Here is a 6701-nt window from a genome sequence, read left to right as displayed (position 1 = left end):
TGTTATTAATTAAGCCGTCAGGAGCGTGTCGCGAGTCGCGGAAGGTATTATTATAATACTTTTTCAACACTCGCTGCAGGGAGTGAATATTGTAGCACCAAAGTCTCTAAAGCCTGTCATCGGTCTTCGAACTTTGCGTCACCGGATGTTTCAAACGTTTAAGCATCGTGTAGTTCTTCTCGGGCGAGACTGAGAGCGATACAAAACCATGTAGCTGCTGAACTTTGGGTGGCGAATAAAAATGCGCTTCCCTAAGCGGATTTCGGAAGTCACTGCAACTGCAAACAGGAACGTTCTCCCGATGGTGGTGAGAACCTGCCACTGTGCACAACAAAGCTACCTTCAGCGGACAGGGGTAGATGTCGGCGAGGAATAAACCCATCACGAATAAAGTTTCCCAATGTTGGTAGCACCAAACTAGCCACCGCCACCAATAATTCCCCGACCAAAAAAGTTGTTGGATCGAACAGTACCATCACGTCGATTCCGGTGGCCAGATGTCATCCACATGCTGCGCTGGTGGCGCACGGTTGAGCGAGGTTGGTCGTAAATTTTCCACCAGCTTTTCTCGAGAGTTTCATCAGCAACACCTAGCCGACGCGAAGGTGTCTTTTTTAAGCATCTTTTCGCACGCACCTGGCTTGCCAAAACTTGCTCGCACATAAACCATATCGCATACTCTGGGTCACTTGTCCTATTGTGCGGTTTTTTTTTCTCGTTCGTTCGAAGTTAGCAACGTGCCGAATGTGTTTCTTTGCCGCGAGTTTATGACCCGTAAGAATTGGACCCATAAATTCTAAGACCCGATGGCGCTTTACCACGCGCGCTCGCGTTCGAACTGTCCCGTTGAAATTGGAGCATCATCGCTCGCTGAACATAATTGAATCAAGTTCGCACGTTTCGACACTGGGAGTGGGTGGATGAGTGCGGCAGAACTGACAAAATCGGGCTAATTCTTCATTCGCCGGAATCGATACGCCGGGACGAAGTTTGCAGCAATGAAGCGAGAAATTTATGGTACTTCATAAAAAAAAGCTTAGAATCATGGAAGGAAGCAGTTTGACTGCATGCAGCGTTACATAAATCTCCACGAAAATTTACTTCAACCCCCTAGAAAAAGAATATTCCTTTCGAAAAAGACAGATTGCATACTTTTGGGCGTAGTTCAATTGTGGTCCCTGTTTGATCGCATAGAAAGTAGTTTTCGGGAAGCAATGCGGCTAGGCTGGTAGTTTTCGGTATTGTGTATCTTTTCTTTTTGTTTCTTAAACACTTTTCTAAACTTAATATAAATAAATTAACCAAAGTTGACTGAAAAAACACACCTTTCTTCTTTCGCAACAAAAGCTCACACTACAACAAGCATCCTTGGCAACAGAGCACCAAAAACAAAAACAAAGGCACAAGCTCCTCCGATCTGTGTAATTTGATGGGAAAAGTTTTAACGGCCTCACGCGAAACCATTACGGCGAGAGATGAATTTCTCTACCCCTCCTAGTAAAGCCCACCGGAAATGATGAACTACCAACTCCGACCCAACACCCTTGGCAAAGGCAATATAACAGTCTCGGCTTAGATGATGTGCAATATTTTTTAAACGCCTACAGGGAAATCCTGCCACCAGTAGCCCAGAAATGAACGATTTTGTTTACAAACAGACATTTTGATGCGTTTAAATTGCGCAAATTTGTAAGGTCTGTGACTGTGTGAAAGAAAATCCCTCTCAGACAAATCCTGCAAAGTCTTCAATGTTTGCTCAGGCATGTCCGGTGCATTCTGGCATTTATTTGACAAAATATGCTCCCGTGAACATATTCTCTTAACGATAAACCATTAACCTCGTTTTTTTTTGTCTGCGCCACCATTAAAATGCTTCACTCAGACTGACGACGTCCACGGCGATGGATTTGACCAGTGTAATAGATCCGCACGAAAATCCGTTTCTTATCAACGCATCTACCCCCGGGACCATCGAGAGCAAAGACAGCCAGCCGTGGCAAACAACTCGTTAGCTCCTGCTCGAGGAAGAGGGCCATTACCGGCCTCGGTCGTAACGGAGCGCCTGTTCGTGTTGACTACATGCTGCTACATGCTGCTACAAAGCAGCAAAAATCAGCTAAAATTTTTATTATGTCCAACAGTCAAATTCGCTTTCGGTCATCGTCCTTGCCGTCGTTTCTTTCGACCGTGAAAAGGAAAGGGTTTCCATGGCAGAACGACAGCACCGACAGGACACTCAGCTCTCGGAGCAATAGTAGTTGGCACACTTCCACGACTTCTCCACGCTTCGTCAGAGGAGACGACATCGTCTTTTTTATGGGCCCAAAACACTTCGACATTCGCGACCGTTACGCGAATTGAACGACCGGGGATGATGATGACTCTACTGCTACTGCTGGAACAGCGATAATAATAATAACAGCTAATGGCCACCACCATTCATAACTAGCATGTTATTTTATTTTCCACACTCCACAAGGCCCGGGGTACAGCATTGATGATGGTTTTACGATGGTGTCATTTCGAGCGAAGAAGAAAATACTTATACGCGCGTCAACGAAGATGGCCGATCTTTGCTGCCATCTTCAATCAGGCTGCGACCGGTAGCAGCTTTTTGACAGCCCAACCAAACTCCCTCCCGACAGGAATATTTTGCAATTATCATCTTCAGCCGCGAGCTCTGGGGAATGATAGCGAATACGGGGCCGGGTTTGCGTCCAGCTTTGTGTCCAGTGTCCGTGCACGACACGAGCATAAAATCATAATCCGTTTATTTGTATTAAGTTAATCATGAGCCGTCCCATGACGATGGTGCTGCGCGTTGTTTTACGACGATTTTTACCAGTCTCTCGTCGAGCGCTAATAAACGGTTTTGATGTCAATGTTTTGCTCTGTAACGAGCTTCATCGTGGTCATGATGGAAAAGACACACATACACACAGAGAGAAGCAATTAACCCGTGCGGACGAGACCCGTGCAGAGCAGACAGCAAGAAGCTGTCTCATTCTGAATTATTATTAGAGTTACACGGCACGTTAACAAGACAGATTTAGATTTTAGTTTTCGCACGGGAGCGTGTTATAAGTACAAATAGCCAAACAGGGTCTAGTTCTTCAAATTCTTGCATTAGCAACTGAATCTGAACCAGCAATAAAATTCAAATGACGTACCGAAGCACTGTTTAAACGATTGCCTATATTTAGGCGCAATCCAATATTAGACTCGATTTTGTATCGGATTTTTCGTCATAAAAATAGGGTAGCAATTTGAGATCTTCTTAATTTTTTTCACTAAATCTGTCTAGACTATATTCGTCCATCGACTTATGTATCATTTCGTGACGAAACCGATGTGGTGTTTAAAGGCATACCCAGTGGAAAAAAAACTTTTGATGAGATGAGTTCGGAAGAAAGCATAAACATCCCCGTTAGACAAAAAACAGCGATGCCCTTGAGACAATCATTAGCATGCTTGAATAGGGTAGCGAAATTCCATCACCAGAACCAATCGAACCGTTTTCGGCAGCTTACGTGTCGATAATTGTTTTCTACCCATTTCCTGTTTGCGTGTTTTTCTCTCTTCCCTCTTTTCATCATTCTGCCTTCTCCACTATGTCTGGAACTAAAGAATGATAATCTTCCTCTCACACAAAAAAAAAACACCTAAAACGATCGAGATGAAAATGAAATCAAAACAATCACACACTCACTCGCATATGTATATCATTTAATAAAGACCGCAGCATTCCTGATGTTGACTGGTTGGTGAGATCATTTTTGAGACGATTGTGGGACGATTCATTCTTCTGCTTCCTTGTGATTTGAACGTTCAAAATTAAATGGCCATCTTGAAATTATAGGTAATTACACAATCACAATCCGTAGATTATGGTGGGCGAAAGAGACGGGCGATGAGCATAAGGGAAAAAAAGCCACAATCTTCCCTTAATCGCGCTAGTCCATTCTGGGTGTATTTTTACCATTTGTGTTCTTGCTTTGTCGTTTGTTAAGCACCTTCAAATCTCACTTAATCTTGCCTGGGTGAGATCGCTTTATGCAAAGCTTTTACCGGCCATTATTCAATTATGACTTTAATTCGACGCTGTGTGTGTGATTATTTTATCCCGCTAAAACTCTAACACGCCACGCAGTCCTCAAGTCGTCTCATAACGCTCAGTATGTGTGAACATTATCTTTCTACCATACGCAGCGCAAATGCACCACACCACATTCACGTGTGCAAAAATGCGTTCCCTTTGTTGCTCCACATGACGCAAAAGCTTAACAACGCCCGGTTCGGTACGCATTATCGGCTGTTATTCCATCTGGCCAATCAAACGCATAAAACGCGCACCCGATTCGCTCATCAACACCACTAGCCACTAATCCGTCTCCCTCTTAGTCGAGTAATTTTGTACGTTTTCGCTCAAAGAATGGTTTTCCAACCAGCGTTTTATGGTACGGTCCGTAAATGCGTTGGTTGGCGAAGGGTTCGCGAATCGCACGATCGTCACTACTGGTTGCATCGATGCGACCAACAAAACTGGTGCCGCACGTGTACGTGACGTGTCGGTGCAGATAAATCAACGCTGCTGCACACCATGTACCTGCGGGAGTCCTACCATTTGTAGGAAGCAGGCTTTTCCGGATGAAATTTGTAACCACCATCGAGAAGCGATTTGCAGGTGTCGTGCTGGAGAGACTCTTCTTACGTAAAATCCACGTAATAGAATCACTAAGGGCTTGATCTTTACTGTGGATAAAACTAGTATTGAAATGTACGAATTTTTCCTTCAAAGTACACTAATAATTATTTGAAACGCAATTGTGATGAGAGTATTTTAAAATTATTCTTCTTCCAAGATAATTTTGTGTCACGTTCCGCGCCTTGCCCACTGTGCATCGCCGAAGGATTAAGATACGTCACGAACCGCGGAACTGAAACCGTTCCCGTTGGCTTCTACCACGTGTTATGATCTTGTGTTTGTTACAATCGAAGTTGAGTGTAATCATACGCATCGGCGATAATGAGCAGTGAGATTCCTACCATCGGGGCTTATACAATCCGTTTCACAATGTTAAAACACACGACTGAAAAAGTGTACGTAAGCTGCACGGAAAAGGGACCAATTGTTTCTACCCGGTAATCCAATTTCTTCAGCTACGTTGTAATGCATATTGCATATTTTTAGGAGTTTACTCAATTTCGCCGGATAGGTATGCAAATCACATGTCAAATATTCCTTCGCCACACATGCTAAAAGCTTTTCATTTTCCCTCTTCTGCATCAAAGGCCTTCCATTGAAGAACGAGTCGGAAAACTTCACGCAGACCAACAACTTCATCACATCCTGACCTATTCTTGGTCAGCCGGTTAACCGCGTTTGATGATTTCTTGCAAATATTTGCCGACCAACCTGGAATGCCAACAATTTGCTCACAAAAGTGGATATGTTTCGCTGTTCTTTGGGAAACTCTTCAGCTCTTGTTTTAGTTGTGCGAGTTGTGTGCTATTTTTAAAAACTTATTTCAATTTCTACTACCGGCAAACCCTCCTGGAAGTATTCCAACAAAACTTTTAACTTTTTATCCTACCTACAGAACGATCTCTCGCCCAAAACCCCGCCCAAAACCACGACGAATTCAATGCAAATTTTAGGGTTCTTGAGCTTTTCCTCTCAGCCTCTTTCTTCTTTGATCTCCCAAAATAGACACGAGTAGCACGAGGCATAGCACAACAACCTACTTCCTACGTCGAGTTCTGGGACAAAAGTGAACCCAAAACTATTTATACCCTTTTTCGAAATGAATAGGAGCAAAAGGACAAAAAAAAAGCCACACACCAATAGTTAAAGTGTCCAAGCTACTGTGAATGACCTACCAAAAATGGGGTGCACCAAGTCCTATCCTTTCCCACGTTGGCGGCACGATTCGGGCGCAGAGCTAGATCCTTCCGAAAGGTGCACAAGGTCACAAATTTAGCCACACCAAACGTAACGCACAGGAAAGCTCCAAAATATACTTATCGCCTACACAACATCTTATGCCTGTGTCTCCAAGCATCGGGCGGGGGAAGAGTCCGGTCAATTTCGGCGAAAAATACTCTCTTGGATACGCACTGAACGCGTTAAGGTAGGAAACTGGGAAGCTGGTTTCAATGACGCAAAGCCACAACATTTTGGTGAAAGAAAATGGTTGGAATATCTACGGTCAAAGTCAGGGACACCTAATGCATGAATGAAGCTTTCTTGGCTCGTACCGGAATCGCATCTTTGATGGACGTGTTGTGGCGGTGCGAAAACTAATGTCTTAATTCACTTAAAAGAATCAACATTTGATTTGAAACGATGTGATGAAATTTTCATTTGAATGCATTACACTTCGCAAATAAAATAAATTCGCCATAATACATGTGATATCAAATTTAAACATTTATCGCATTTTGGTCGGCATTTGAATCTGCATTAGAATTTCTTTTTGCTCATTTTAACGCCATCTATCGGTTCATCCAGAACTCAAACCTAAAGAAGCGTTACCAATGTAACAACGTTACTTCTACTTTCGTATGGAGCTATCTTCGAGAGAAAAAATGCACTATAAAAAAACATGTAAAAACACTATAATTTGCATGAACCAAATTAAACTGTATAAAACAGGTTTCAAATGGTTTCAAATTTGTAGAAATAGTAAATTACTCCATAT

The sequence above is a fragment of the Anopheles stephensi genome, chromosome 2 (assembly GCF_013141755.1).
Source record: "Anopheles stephensi strain Indian chromosome 2, UCI_ANSTEP_V1.0, whole genome shotgun sequence".
NCBI lineage: Eukaryota > Metazoa > Arthropoda > Insecta > Diptera > Culicidae > Anopheles > Anopheles stephensi.
This window is presented reverse-complemented; position numbering follows the sequence as displayed.